Source organism: Pseudorasbora parva, chromosome 20 (assembly GCF_024679245.1).
Source record: "Pseudorasbora parva isolate DD20220531a chromosome 20, ASM2467924v1, whole genome shotgun sequence".
Lineage (NCBI taxonomy): Eukaryota > Metazoa > Chordata > Actinopteri > Cypriniformes > Gobionidae > Pseudorasbora > Pseudorasbora parva.
In genome coordinates, this window is record NC_090191.1 from 31,559,426 (window position 1) to 31,576,450 (window position 17,025).

Here is a 17,025-nt window from a genome sequence, read left to right on the forward strand (position 1 = left end):
GGAGAACCCAGAGGAGCTTGATTTTGTCACAGATTATCTGTCTCATATTCTACTTTCAGGACATAATGACAGGTTTAACAAATATGTAAAAAAATAAATTTTTACAAAAGTTACCTACTGCAGTTTTAAACATCTTGTAAGCAGTACTAGAGCTATTTTATAGCTAGAACTTTATGTAGACCTATTCTAAATGCAGAAAAGCACATTAATATAATATAATATAACTTTGAATGTATACATTTTTTGTTTATTATTCATCAAAACCAGAAGCACTGAAGTGTGACATTATACCCTATTGCCTACATTCGTTGTGGGCCCATAAGAAATTTTGTAGGCTTTAAGTTTAATGTGGCTGCACCTTTAAAAAAGAGTCTAGGGCAGAGAGCGAGTGGGAGAGGGAAAATACATTATCATGCATTGTAACAGCATTGTCTCCAGCTAACATTGTGTGGAATGTGCACAGAGGCCTGATAAGCCCTGTATGGAGGTTTGGGCATGCTGGGAAAACGGCAGAGGGCTTTGAACAAACCTGGCTTATGTGTCCCCATATGCTCCCACTCTGCCCAAAAACTGATGATGAAAATGTTGCTTATTATAAATATTACATTCACACAACTTTCTCCTTTATTGTGTTTGTGCATTACAAAATGTTACATCTAATAACCTTGACATAGCAGTGGAAAATGAAATGGCCTATTTAAATCCGGGCGTTCGATGCAAACTGGTGGAGACTCTTTTACAACAACATTCTCATTATGTACTGATGAACAGTTTTACTGAACACATTACAGTTTGGAACGTGTATTAAATATGAGACTTATGACTCAGAGACACTGACAGTCACTGTGTTGGTCAGGTTAGCGAACAGCACTTTGTGAGAACATGAAGATGTAGGAAGAAACACATGGTTCTTGTTTAGAGAGAAAGAGGGAGAATGAAAAAAAGAGGCAGGCATTCCATTCTGCATTTGGTTTTTACAATGGATAATCTGACTATCATTTATTATATTTCAGCATAAAGGTGTTTCTTCCACTATAGGGGCTCTGGCTCTGTGGACTTTAAGCAAAAATGTTTAAAATATGTAAAATTGCTTTTAAAACGATCTATTGTAAAAAGCACTATAGAAATAAATGTGAATTGAATTTAACAGACTTTAAGTATACCAATTTATACTAAATTTATACATTTTTTAAATATACTAAAGTACATACAAATAAAAAGTGCTTAAGTATACATTCTTTTCTTTGCCTTGCTAAGGCTAATTCTTAGCTAAAATTGTATGTATCCTAAATATACACAGGCACATCTAATGTCTGTATGTGCATTACATTAATGTAATCTGACAGTCCTTTACCATTGGAATAGGCCTTTGCATGTAATGAGTCATTGCAGAGATGTGCAGTCTGCTATGAGAGGTGGAATCTCTGTCCAATGAGATAATAGTATGTGGGCTACAGATAGACAGATAGAGGACATGTGTGATGTCTTCAGTTAAAGTCTCACATGGCTGTACGGGTAACCCAGAGGTCACAGATTATATTTTATCAGCAGTACCAGAAGGAATCTCTGACTTTTGGGGGAAAACTGTGGAATTCAACAGATTGGATTTTAAAAGTATTAAAAGAGTACACATTTACCAGTATATAAAATCAAAATCAAATTAGCCAAAATATAAAAAAACAACAACCACAAAATCTATAGAAATGTATTTGGCTTAGTTCATACAATTCCCTTTAAGAGCCATGATGAGAGCAAAAGAGAAGCATGTCTTTCTGATGAGTTTCTAATTAAAACAATATGGAAACCATTGATATTACAACCGACATATGTCTTTTCGTCCTTGTTGTGATATATCAGAGTGAAACGGCTTCACGGTCAAGAAAAAATGTAGTGCAGGACTTGAATTTGTTTGTCGGGAATTGATTGGATCATTGGATCTTTGTGGTTTGTTATTGGTCAGTCTCATGTGAGTGACTGGCTGTCCCACCCTCTCACCAGTGAGGGCACATCATCAGAGAAGAGATTAACAATTACAATGGCATTACATTAACAAATGTTTTATAATACATACTGCAATATTCCATTCATTTTTGTTTTTCAATTTTGATTCATGGTGACTTTAAGATTCTCTGTTGTACCCCTGTCAAATACTGACTTCTTTATTTACATAGAGCTGTCAAAATCTTTTGCCATCTTATGTGATGTCTTGGGACAAGCCCTATTCATTTCCTATACACACTTTGTTGATGACAGATCTATTTCTTTAGTTCTTTTTCTGTCATTCCTATAAATTTAATTAACATGGGTAATGACTACAGACATATCAAATATGACTGAGCTGTAATTTCAGAAGTGTTTCTTTTTTCAATTATCCCTGCGTTCCTCTGTTTTTTATTTAGATGTATTTTCCATTCTGTTGTATCCCTTCACCACGACGACCACTTTTGTGTGGATTTAACACAAAAAAACTGGTCGAAATCAGTTGATAATCTGCTGTGTTAGACATTCGGTTTCCTGCCTATAAACATGTGTTGCCACAAAGAAATGGCATACGAGGTCATGGCATAGATTTTGAACGACTCTGACAGACCAAAATGAACAACAGACCCTGTTTAGAAATTAAACACAAAACAAATACACACACATAAATAAACACACTTAATTCCAAAACAATAAAATGTTGATTGTGTAATTTTTTGCTTATGCTACACAGTGAGATGTATTATTAATTACAGGGCTATATATAGAAAAACCCTTTGGAATATATTTTTTTGTTTATATCTAAATATATTTTAAACTTGTTTGCGCCAGTAAATTATAATTTAGCATACAAAATAATCTAAAACCTAAATACTACCACATATCAGGATTCTACAATCAGATCTGTCATCCTGGACTTTTGATGCATTCCATCCTCGATCACTGCTGGTCAGTGATTATTTTATACGGCAATGAAAACACATGTGTACTATCTTCTTCAGTTCACATCCTTGTTTATAGGTAGACTTGCCAAACTGGGTGGCCTAAAGCTCCTGATCTAAGACCTGACCTGCCTTCAGCCTCAGGGCTTAACGTTTGTTATAAGCTGCACTGCCAGGGGTCACAACCTCCCATGTCACGGTTTAATTATGATTGTCACATTGATGAGCCAAAGATGGGCATGTAAATGATTTGTGAGCAAACTTTTTTTTTTTTGTGGTGATGGTGGGGGCTGAATGCCTTCTCATGTTTCTTTTTATGTGCCCTAGTGAAAATTTGTACCATGTCCACCATTTTACCAGGTCTGTTCACACCAAGAACGATATAAACTATGACGATATTTGCATCCACACCAGTGGACAATAATGTTCTGTTGCACGCTGCATTTCTGCCATCTGCCACTTTAAATGCTCCAGTTCTTAAAGCAGGAAGGATTCTGATTAGCTGTCAATGTTTTTTTCATTTATCAGCTGAAAAAAATTGCTCTGAGAGTGATTTCAACGATATTGTTCCTTCGATGCCATTATCGTAGGGTGACTAGCCTGACAAGCCAGACCTACATCAGGATGTTTGGTCTGTAAACTCACCATTGACAGCTCAATCTGAGAGGCGGGATAAACGGTTGTCTTTCATACTCCCTCTGCACACAATAGGATAACGCTACAACCAACCAGAGCAACGAAGGTGAAGCAGAGCAAGTTGATTATTAAACTTTCGCCGTATCCGGTCGGCAAAACTGCGAACACATCTTCCCTTTTTAAGAATGACTTAAGTGCCATTCTTTTCTCAGAGAAAAGCTTAACTCCAAGTCTTTAGTGTTTACTAGTAGCACACAAGCGCAACTCAGCAGTCGTTATGTCTCGCCGCCCACCGACTCTATACACAATGGGATTGGCCTGACCAATCTAGGTTTTTACAGCTCAGACGTGTATTGAGAGTTGCTAGACAATACTTGTGGCAGATTAGATTTGCTGCCGCTAGGATGCGTCTATATTTCTAGGCTAGTAGGATGACAAGATTTCTGATGGAATATGGGATGGGATGGACCCACTCCCACCCCCCCCATCACATCTATCACAACTTCACTTAAAAAAAAAATTCACTAAAACTTTGTGTAGTACACTTAAGCAGCATCTAGGGGTGCGCAATAAGACCAAAAATGTATTTCATGAAATGAGAAATTTTATTTCATGATAACGATATAGTTATTAGTGCTGTCAAATCGATTAATCACTATTAATCACATCCAAAATAAAGCTTTGTGTAATATGTGTGCGTAGTCTGCGTACTGTACCTAATTACTATCTATGAATAAACACGTTTATATATTAAAGAATATAAATATATACATGGATGAGTGTATATTTATATATACATAATTATACACAGTACACACACACATATACATTATGTAAAACAAACTTTTATTTTGTAATTAATTGCGACGGATCAATTTGACAGCACTAATAGCGCATAATGCACATAATAACTTAATACACTTTTAATGAAAATCCTTGTTATATGTACACACTCGCTTTTACATCTTCGTGTCTGACTTGATGTCTTCTCAGTGCTCTCTAATATCCCACCTTCATTAAATGCAAGTTAATTGATAACGAATTGTGATTAGATGGTAATTTTGTTCTTCAAAATACTACGAAAGGGCTAATTAGTCAATATTTGCCTGACAGAAGACTACTCGCTTTTAGGATTACCTAGCAAAGACAATTTAGGAAAGAACAAATACAGGACAAAAAATTACTTTTTTTCATAATAAGTCAGGACACTAAAATTAGAGCTGAAATATGGGACTCTCCTGGGAAATAACGGGATGTCCGATCACCTGTTATTTTGTGCTATGGACTCATTTTTAGAACCAAATCTTTATAGTTATCATTACTGTTATTATTCTTGATGTGAGTGGGCCTTTACTCCTGAAATCAGGAAAGAAACCTTTTAAAAAACCCTAGAGTTCTCACATTGAAAAACTTACATGTACATACAAACACACCCCCAGATTCATTCTTTAGTGTCATGCACACCATGTCAGAAAAAGAATTAGTCTCTTCCCCTCCTTTCATTCAAGGCCATCTATGATCCCATTGGGAGACTGTTTCCTATTGGGCAGTCCAGTCTTTAGTTTTATAGTCAGAGCTCGTAAAACACGAGCAGAGGGGAGCGGGGAGTGACTGTCTGCCACACTTACATCAAATATGCTGTGCTCGGCTGAAGAGGTTCAGCGCTCTGAGAAAACACTGAATGAAGTGTAATGAAGTGCAAGCCGATGTTGTTGCACATAAATCAGAGACGGAGACGGGTCGAGCCCACTTTTATTTCTCTGTGAAAGATTCATACAACTAAAGAGACAAAGAACCTACAGTCTTTGTTGTGCTGAGAAAGAAAAAAAAATATTATAGACTGTCAGTATACTTGGTGTTGCTTGTTAATGCAAGCATCACTAACTAATGTGCATACTTGAGGTAAAGCAATCAGAGTTTAAATGGATTATAAAATGAAAGAAAAATGGGCAAACAATAAACCTGACAAAATTACCCAGATATGTCTGGGCTCTTTTTGAACTACCCTGAATACCCTAGCAACTGCATAGCAACTGCACTACAACATCCTGTCAAGTGCCAACCATCCACAATAACTCAGCATCACGGAAGCATGTTGTTCATGTTGCGATTATTATTTCAGAGTGATGTAAGTGTTATGTGTAATCGCTGAAATGATCAACAAAAAGCTGCTTGGTTTGAAAGTGATTACATCGCTAAACTGTTGACAACAGAAAACAAAATCGCGAAATCCCGCAAAATGTTGCAGAACAATTTCTAATGTGACCACACCAAGTTTTTAAATAAAAAAACTACACAAATAAAATATTAAAAATGCTGTCACATAATTTATAAAAAGGGGATCATTAAAGGTCTGCAGTCTCCTTCATTTTATATTCTGCATGTCTACCCTTTATGCCTACATATTTTTTGTTTGCACATGCTTGATCATTATATTGCTCTCCTCCATGAGCAGAGTCATGGAGAGGCATGAAAGATATGAATCTGTGTTTGTGTAGTCTTGGCAAAGTCCCCCGCACTCCCAATCATCCCGGTTCCAAGAACAAAACAGCACAACGCAAAATAAGTTCAATTCATTTTTCACTTGTATCTGATTCAAAGAGCAGCTGTTCATAAATATGTCTGCATTCTCTAGGGTTTGGAGGAAGACAGGACTTTTTTCCCCCTATTTTATGTTAGATTTGGTTCCTCCTCCAACTATAGGAGTTTGTGAGTGTTTTTACAGCAAAAAAAAAGAGTGTATTTAATATGTATCATTTTCCAAAACCCCTGCAAGCCTCCTAAATGCAGAAGCGTCTTTGTAGACTCTATGGCATGAGTAGCCAAATGCATGTCTTACAAACACAAGCACCCTCAGCCCATTAATCACTCAGATTAATCTCAGAGAAAGAGAATCTTTAACCCTCTCCAACAAAGGTTGTGTCAGAAAACAGACGTTGCAAGGTAATAGGAATCATCAGATCATATATCAACACATCAATCCATTTATTTATCCATCCTTTTCTTTCCAAGGGCCTCATTCTTTCTAGGTTCCTCTTGGAGTTCATGTCAATCATCTTAGAAACACTTGTTCCCCTGAATGCTGAATTCACATGCCCGATTTTAGCCCCTATTTTGACTCGCCGACAGGTTTCGGAAATCGGTGACAAATGCCTGAAATGATAGGCAAATCGGTGATCGTTCACGTGAGTGACAATCGCGCAGTGTGAATTATCAAAGACGTGATCTGAGAGAATTGCAGATGAGTTGCAGACACCGTGAGATATTTGGCATGCTAAACATCTGGACTTGTTGGCGATTCACACTCCTGCTGTGTGAAATGTGTTCTGACTGGAAAATACATTGGCGATGACCGACAGCCAATGAGAGAGAGCAAGATGCAAGGCAGCGAAAGGTTCAGGGAGGAGTTATAGCCCAAAATATCAGTATTTTAATAGATATATTTACAATTCTATCAATCAAAAACAAAGCACAGACATTTGCTTGACCAGCCGCAACAGCAGCACATTGCAAAATGATTTATTTTCATAAAACTCTCTTTACAGAACACAATCCTTGCTCCCTGTGTCTACCCAACCATTTCCTCCGCCATAATCTTGTTTCCTTTTCTCCTTTTTGCTGCAAATCAGCGCACATACAATTTGGATAGCAAACTTTCTGCATCATCTTTAATAACAATTCCAGTCTCATGCGAGAACTTCCGTCTGACGCACGTGTCACATCTCACGTGTGTTTGGCTGTGAAACGTGCACCGGAGAGAGTTGTCGGTGACTATTCCTATTGTAAAGTAATGCAGTGTGAAAGAATGGATTTAAGGTTAGGGAAATCTTTGGTAATCTTGCCTACAAATGCAATACAGATAATACAGACTTTCTATCAGACCAGTAAATATTTATGTAAATATGTGTGTGTTAATCAGTATAATTATTTTACCATTAAAATGCACAACAATGGCATAATTTTAAACTGACTCCGATTGGATAATAGCAGCTTTTATTCCACTTGAGCCAATATAACAAATGATCTGTACATCCCTATGTATTTGTGTTTAAAAGAGCTGCCTACATAATTCAATCCAAAACAAAGCATTACTCTCTCAACCAATGAAATGTTAAAACCTTGTCAATGAGATCAGGGACATTCTAGGTTTTTGTTGACAAAAATACGTAAAAGGTTGAAGTGTATGCTACTCACCAATGATTAGCTGTTGGGGCACAATCTATTGTCATCGTAAATAGTGCTGTCTATTTGTTGATCAGACAGGTGCACGTGAAATCCATATCCCACAACAACTTGGGGGCATCAGTGAAAGACAATCCTGAAAGAGAAGAATAGAGAAGAAAGTGAATGTCTACAACATGAGCACACTGAATCAAATGTGCCTGAAGGTGAAGGCCTGACCTCTGTTCACAAATGACTTCTCAGTAGGAAATGTTGCACATGATTCATTTTAGGGGCATAGGGAGGTCTGGGGGCTAAATGAAAAATGTGATGTTGTAAAACACCGACTTACAGATCTTGACAAGAGTAGGCTGAACTGCAGGTGTCTGCCAAGGGACATACTGTAAAGTGCCCGCACACATGGAATGCAGAGTCATAGAAAGTTCACGAGCATATATGAAATCCCCTTTAAAGTCTGAGTGATATATACGGGGTCAAAAAGTCTGAGACCAAATGCTATTTTGCATCCATTTTATACCTGAAAATATATAAATATATATAAAGTTAAAAAAAAATCTTTTTCTGGTTTAAATTAGATTTAGTACCGCATATTTTAACTTTAAGCCATGTTTCCACCACAAGAACTTTCCCCAAGAACTAAGGACTTTGGAGTGGGACTCCAAAAAGTTTTTTTTTTTTTAATTCAGGAACTTTTGGAATGGGACGTGGGTGCTGAACATTCTGATTGGTTGAGTTCACGCAGCATTTTGATTGGCTGACTCCACACAGTATTTTATTTCCACAACCAGTATGTTTCGTTGCGTGCTGTAACAGTTGTTTGCTATTTGAATCAACAATGAAGTTTAAAAAATACGACCGATGGACGACGAGGTTTGGGATTTATTACGTTTATGCCGAGGATGAAATCCATTTGTCCTGGAAAGTCGTGTGCAGTCCTACCTCACCGGACTAATCTTCACAGTACTTTAATTTTGGTGGAAACGGGGCTTTAGTGTCAGACTTTTGCACTCGATTTTACATGATTATAATGTACTTTCATGCTTTTTTTTTAAAAAAAAGTGTCAAATTAAAAAGGAGAGAATATTTAGACTATTGAACATTTAAACAGTTTACTTGGGATATGGTCCAAAAGAAACAATAATAATAATGATAGCAACATAGAATGATCAAGGGCCTTTTTGTCTTAAGAAAAAGAGCATGACCATTAACTTTCATATCCTGTGCTGTGCTTGCGGTAAGTTATTCATTAATTGTCATTTGCACACGCAACATTCAGCCCTCCATACTGGGGGTCTGACCTAACTCCAGCTGTGAATCAACACAGCAAGTTGGAGAGGTTCAATAATGCCTCATCATGGTGGTTTCAATGCCGTATTGATCTGTAATGCCACAGATGCTCTGTGGTGAGAGTTTGAGCCCCACATCACCTCCCATGTGCCATAAAACTCACTGTCTTTGCAATATTATTCTTCTGAAATGAACGTAGAAAATCATCCACACATGTTTAATAATGATTGAAGGGATCAGTCACCCAAGAAAATAAACAATATGTCATCAACTACTGACTCACCATCATGTCATTCCCAACCCGTATGACTTTCTTTCTTATGAGGAACACAAAAGAAAATGTTTTAAAGAATGTTCATGCTGCTCTTTTCCACTCAGTGAAAGTAAATGGTTTAAGCTGCAAAAAGCAAAACAAGCACCATAAAACCATCATAAAAAATTGTTCATAACATGTCCTCTTCATAAAATCTGCATATTCCAAGAAATATGATAGCCCTGTCTAAGAAATGTGAGCCTTTATAAACTAGCTTGACAGCTACAGTAACGCTTCAACATTTTACCTTACATTTCTCCATTTGTAAGAAAGAAAGTCATTCCATTTTACAAGACATTGGGGTGAGTAAATAATGACAGACTTTGAATTCTTGGGCTGATATCCCTATTATAATTATTTTATAATAATCCCTGTATATCCCTATTATATTATAACTTTCCCAGGCTTGTCTCACCAATAATTACACATTTTAATTGAGACAATAAAATAACAATGTTGACCTGAAAAAATAGCAAGACACAATCCCTGTATACATAAACTATACACTGTAAATAATGGTGCTGTAAATGCCAATTTAATCCTTTAGCATCATAAATTACACTTTCACATAAAACTGCATATAATAACTGACCCCTATTAGGACATATTATATTTGCATTGACTATACATCACAGCAGGGGGTTAAGTACAGCTCTATGCCCTATTTTAGAGCAGTACAGCCCTGCTGGCACATGACTAATCAAGCAAATGAGGTTAATTGCAGCCATTGTTTAATGCTGCTCTGGTCACATTATTGTTTTGTGTGTGGCGCTTAATAAAAACGCTGCCTCTCATTTGACAGGTCGATCGCACAGCAGGAAATGAACTTATCTAACCCCAATCACAAACACATACAAACAGAAGAACCATTGGAAAATAGGATGGTGAACAGCCCTTTTGGAACAACACACACAGTTAGTGGTGACACACGGGGAACTGCTAAGGACAGGTTGACACCAATGCTCTTTGTGAATCAATGCTTTGTTAGTAATAGCTGCAGTGTTTTTATATGGGCCTGAGGGCTGCATTATCCATGAACCAAAGTGTAAACAAATAACCAGGGCTCGGGAGGGGGTGCCTGGGTCTTCCCTGGGGCTGTGCCTACATATGAAGGACAGAAGAACAATACTTGCATGTATGCAATGAGAATGAAGGATGTTTAGGCTGCTTTAGACCACTGAATTCATTTTGGTATATTCAGGGTATTCATTAAAATCAGAGAAAGCCCCAGATTAATCATTTATAGGTGTAAACTCTAAAATGAGGGTGAGGAGTTCCCCTTAAAAAAAATATTATTAATGTATTAATTTGTATTGAATGCATGAATGGAAATGCATTAATTGAATACATTTTTACTTTGAATACAATATAAATCTTAAACATATACATCATATTATAAATTGAAAAATAAATATAATATAAATTCATGTTTACAAATATATAATTAACTAATGAATAATGTTTAAGTGCAAGTATATTTAAAATGTATCATAAGAAAATACATCAATATATATAAAAAATAGATATCAAAATCTCACTGTACAGTCATGGTCACTATTCAGTTCCATTGCATGGGAAAGAAAAGCCTTTAACATTACATTTTTTGACAACAAAAAAATCATCTTAAGTTGCACTTAAAATTATACATTACTGTATTGTCTTTTGATACATTTAATAAGTACTTTAAATATATTTGCACTTAAAAATTATTTTATAAAGGATTTTTAATTTAATCAGTTTTATCCATTTCCCATATGCTTTTCTTTATCCAAACTAAAGACATTCTAATCACTCTTCAGAAGTAATTCACAATGCATCACCCTTCATATTATTGCATGAAATCAAAACTTTCATGTAATAATGACAATGTATTTAGCTCTTTTTTTCATACTATACACAAAACAACTGTGCTGTGAGCTGTGTTTCTCAAAAGCATGAGCTAAGTTGATAGTAGAGACCATTGGTGGCAGGTTTACAATGCTTTTGGGAAATACAGCCCAGGTTTCCTACATGTGAAATGTGATTAAAGTCTTAAATTCAATAAATTTAAATGGTTTAAGCTAAAGAGCTGCATTGAAGGGTTAAAGATGCAAACTTGTGATACTGCCATCCCTGTGGTCACACATTTGGTTACTTTGGCCATGATGTGGCCACTGAGCGGCTCAAAATGAGTCTAATAGATGATGTATGTTGGTCTGTCAGATGGAAAGGCGCCTTGTTGGCAATGTTCATCCATCATGGTGCCCGGCCATCCATTTAGCCTCTGACACTACACCAACCAAACAGCCTAATCCAATTGCTCATGCTAAAGGGACAAGTTTAGGGTGATGGGGTGATGGGGCTTTCTTTTGTCTCTAAAAATATGAATGTATTTTGTTTAGAATTGTAAAAATGTACACCATAAATGTGAAAATGATAATTAATGAACAAAAGCAATGATCTTTTAAATAAAATGTGTCTGAAATTCATTCTTTAAATGTTTTCCTTTTTAGATAAATGTAAGGAGACTTGTCTCCCAAATGGATGTTTGGGTGTATATAATGATTTGTCCACCTTCTTAATGATGAAGTCAGACCCCATTAGTCTACTGAACGCCTCAGTCTCCTCAGCCGCTGGGGTGTCGCCACTGTTTCCCTCTGGGACTGATGACCTCTGACTTTAGCAGCGTAAAGGTTGCCTCCGTGGGGAACCCTGCAGCTTTGGGGGCATGTTCCTGCTGAGAGAAGAAAGCAGCATGTAAACACACAGTTGGAGATATCCAGAAAACAGTCATATGAGACAGTAAAAGTGTTCATACCAGTCAAGAGCCAATCCCACCCAATCCACATCCAACTCATTGATGTATGTCTCACTGAACTGTTTTGTTTTACGATTCATCTCATGAAATATTGCATGATTATATCTTACACTATCAACATTACTTTCAGTGCCATGACATTTATTTGCTAGCTTTAAACTAGTACTGCTGGACAATCGATTAATCACATCTGAAATCAAAGTTAATGTTTATTACATAATATATGCGTGTGTCCTGAGCATAATTTGTATATATACATATACACTCCTTCATGTGTATATTTAAGAAATATTTGCATGTTATATACTGTATATATATATTTATATAATTTACCGTATATATAAATATTTGATATATAAATATAACATATTTTTCTTAAATATATACTTGCATGTGTGTGTATTTATAATAATTATACACAGTACATACACATATATTATGTAAACACAAACTTTTATGTTGGATGTGATTCATCGCGATTAATCGATCGCCCAGCACTCGTTTAAACACATTAAATGTCAGTATCATTAAAATGGTATAACTTAAAATGGTGGTTTTGGTGATTTTCAACTAAGTTACAGCAATATTGGTTATGTATATGCATATTAAAAAAATCACAGTTTGCACAAAATAATAAGGAGTGGCAGTTTTAAGAATTTATAAAAACATCATGGGCTTAAGAACCATTTCTTATTTTATTATCAGTTCCGAAAACAGTTGGGCTCCTTAATATTTCCTATATCTTTATGGAAACAGTGATAAAAATAATTCTGGATGTTTTGATGAAATGAACGTTAATTTGAAAAGAAGAATAAGACGTTTTTATATAATGTGTTGGTATGGAAGGCTGAGACAAGATGTCTGGCAACAAAAACTTCTTCTTCTAAAAAAAACAACAACAAAAAAGATAAGCTTTATTGATTTCATATTTGCCACTCCCTTCTCATCATCCAACACAAGTGTTTTTAGAGCTCGAAGAGTTTTGTCGAAACCTTATTAATTTCAGTAATAAGTAACAAGTGATTAATGATGTATTCCTTAGCTGTCAGGCTAAGTGCAGAAAAACACATACAGCGCTGTTATATATGGCAGCCATGATGAAGACTTTCACTTCAAACTGGTAGGAGTGGTCTGGAGGCCCGGGATCTGTTTATGCTTTCTTTAAAACCCTCTCTCACATTTGTTCAGCTGGGTTGCTTTTTTTGGCATTAAACCATGAGGGCCCAGCACTGCAAAATCCAAATCCCCCTCAACTAGGTCCTCTCTTGGCTTCTTTGACAATCTGTACCTTGCCAAGAAGGCATATATATATATATACTCATCGCTTCTTGGCAAGGTACAGATTGTCAAAGAAGCCAAGAGAGGACCTAGTTGAGGGGGATTATATATATATATATGTTCTGCTCTGGTTCCTAACAACCTCGGATGATGCCGAAACCCCCATAATGCATTGAAACATCAGTGGAGTCCATGAGCCCTCGGCAAATTTTTTGTGGTTACTTATGGGATTATTATTCCCTGTGGAATGTGTATCTCTTTGTTTCAAGGGTATGTAGTTTGTGATTCATGGAATGGCGGGGTGTGTTGGACATGACTGTAGTCATTAAGTCTGAGTAAACAATGATTCTAAGTATGTTGAAAATAAGGGCTCTTCTGTTCATTTGATAAGAGGATGTTTATTTAGTATTCATCAGGCAAGGTAATGCAAAGCATTGGTATCTCGTTGTGGGTCCTGGCTCTTTTGCTGTTGCTTTTTCCTTTTATTCTTTGTCGCTTTTTCCCCACATTATTCTTAAGGCATATCTAATGCATTATGCAGCAAACTGTTGTTTGACGCAAGAATCAGAAACCCATCCATGCCATTTAGCTACTCATATAACATGCAGCCTCTAACAAACCCTTAAGGACTTTCTCTCTCTCCCTTGGGGCATTTTTTTAACTGATCCAGACCACGAATGCCCCTTTTCTATAGACAGGTTGCCTAAAATAATCTGGTATAAAAACAGAGACCAGTAACATTAGTCTGCAGGATCATGCAACAAAGTTAATAAAGTTGTTCCAATAAATGCTGTTCTTTTACATTTTCTTAGCTTTGCCATTTAAAAAAATAAATATGGAAAAAACTGGTTTCTCTGTATTTGAATCAGATTTGCTTTAAAGTTTCCCATCCGTTACAACTTGTGCCAAGTTACAACTGCATCAAAAGCAGCTCAAGATATCAAGATGCTCAATTAGATTGCTTTTTACAGTAAAATTAGTTTTCAAAACACAAGACAACAGTCACTGCTTTATTTCCAAATGTCACACATCAGGTGCGTTGGTGGCGCCATTTCAGATAGAGAGCCGGCATGAAGTGAATTTGAATGGCGCCAGAGGTCTCACCTATTCTCATGGCTGCTAGTCCATTTGGCGTGACTCAGACTGGCAGGTTTTTTTTTACATAAGGGCATCATGACAGATGATTTGCGAGGACACATGCAGTCAGAGATTGTGGTATGAGAGAACGTGGTGTCCTGGATAGCAGAGTCTAGGTGTCAAAATGTTTATCCATACCACGGAGAGAACATATGACAAAGCTACATACCACTCTATCCTCAAAGCTCCCTGTCCCAAAGAGTGTATTATTAACTCCACATGTCATTTTGAAAGAACTGCAGCAAATCACCTCATCTTATCATGGTGCCTTGAATAAATTATCTAGTTCATCAATCTAAACCAGATGAGATCCGAAGAGGCGGCTGAGTCTTTAAATCAGGCCAATATGAAGTGACATTCTGCATTCTGTGTCAGAGCTGAATCACACATAAGACATGCCCAGAGTCAAGTCTGACACTTTAAGTCTGATCAGTAGCGCCTAGAGCAGGTCAAGCTCAGATCAACACAGTACATAAAATTAGATTTTGACTACGGAAGAAATCTACATTTGTCAGTGATGATTGTCATTTGGACCTTTCTGGATTACAATCTGCCATCAAATGATAGGTTTAATTATTCCAGCTTCTGTGAGAAAAGGATATAAATGATCCACCACCTGCAGCATCCTCACATGCGATATTACTACTAGTTGGACTCCTTCTTTATGTATACAGATGTGACGTAATGAAGCAAAGACATCCCGCGGAAATCCACCAGTACCACTCAAATTATAACAAATTACAAACTTACCATTGTAAGGTAAGGATATAATTTTAACACTGGCTTAATTTTTAACCAAATCATTTTTAACCAAAACAAGTTACGGACTGCAGTTTTAAAACATTTAGTTACACTGAATTTCATTAAAAACAACTTTGCTATGATTTTTATAGCTAGCTTCACGTTTCAGCAGTTTATGTCACATCTGAAAATCAAACATGCAGGAGCTCGACTGCATTTCTTCACCTAAGACACAAAAGGTTTGCTGTTTCCCCTCATACACCAGTCAACGAAATAAAGATTTCTGAGAGTGAGGAGAACATTAGCATTTCAGAAGTGCATCTATAATGATTTTACAGTGTGCGCCTATACGGAATAGTTTGCGAGTAGAGCGTAGACCTATGAAGGAGCAGAGATTAAATTCTACACATGTTCAGCTGTTTTCGCTGGCACAGGTCTGTGTTTACATAGTTGCGGGAATGGTGAGAGATGCTGTGCTCCGTTGTGGAAATCCACTGTGCTTGTGGAAATTGAAAAGCTGTCTACCTTAGCCCTGAGGTGACAAGCCACTTCCAAACTGGTTAACAAAGTTTAAAAGCTAAAGCTTTTAAACGCAGATGTGTCTCTGGCAGTCTCTCCGTTTAAAGTAACTGTCATTGCAGTGTGGTTTGATTCCACTTAATCTGAGGGATCAACCATTAAAGATGATTAAGTGCCTTGTCTGGGGAATATGATTGATATAAGCAAGAAATATGTCACATGTTATTCATAGTGCTGCGTTAAGTTGAGAATCTACTTGTATGATTGTAAGTTGGCACTAGGAAGCCATCTGTCAGGCCAAATATGGCAATGAGAAAGTATACTTGGAGAAAGTGGGGAGGAGAAGGTCCTCTGTGATTAATTAGAGATCTTGATGGCAAGGACAGGTGCAGTCTGGAGAGAAAGAGAGAGAAAGAGTGGTAAACAGTCCTTTGGGAACAAAACACTCTCTCTCTTTTTCTTTCTCTCTCTCACTCACTCACACACACACACACACACACACACACACACACACACACACACACACACACACACACACACACACACACACACACACACACACACACACACACACACACACACACACACACACACACACACACATACACAATTCTATCTGAGCACTTAGAAAGAGCACATCTATCTATCTATCTATCTATCTATCTATCTATCTATCTATCTATCTATCTATCTATCTATCTATCTATCTATCTATCTATCTATCTATCTATCTATCTATCTATCTATCTATCTATCTATCATTATGATATTTAGAACAGTGGCTCTTAACACTGACTGTCACTCTATTGTGTGTTTCTAAAAGCCTTTGGCCTGCAATGTTGGGGGAAATGCATTACAAGTATTGTGAGCTATGTAATAAGATTACTTTTTCAAGTAACTAGAAATGTAACAGCAGTTTAACATTTACATCAAAATATCAAAAGAAGAGTTACTTCTTACTTTTTAGTGCAAAGGTGCTGTGTGCTCTGTGTAACATGACATGTATTTACTAGATATGATCATGCATTTACAAATCTCACTTGCACAAAAAAACAGATTTTAAGCATTTCTCAAAAAGAATACAAACAGTAAAATGCAAACTCAGAATTTTAAGCAAACACAATAATTAAATGTTAAATAATACAAATCTACTTTATGTATTATGTATCTCACTTTATTTTTCACTTTATTACACTTTACCATTGTCTTTGCTG

The 17,025-nt window shown here is 36.6% G+C and overlaps 1 long non-coding RNA gene across 1 annotated transcript in view; it reads right to left on the bottom strand.

Moving 5' to 3' along the window:
- Positions 1 to 7,782: 7,782 nt before the first annotated feature.
- LOC137049832 (uncharacterized) overlaps positions 7,783 to 17,025 on the bottom strand; it is a 20,132-nt gene continuing 10,889 nt past the window's right edge. Inside the window, exons 2-3 of the long non-coding RNA XR_010899731.1 lie at positions 11,893 to 12,055; positions 7,783 to 7,875 (exon numbers count right to left, since the gene is read on the bottom strand). This is a non-coding gene — a long non-coding RNA (uncharacterized lncRNA). The remainder of the gene's footprint in view (positions 7,876 to 11,892; positions 12,056 to 17,025) is intronic.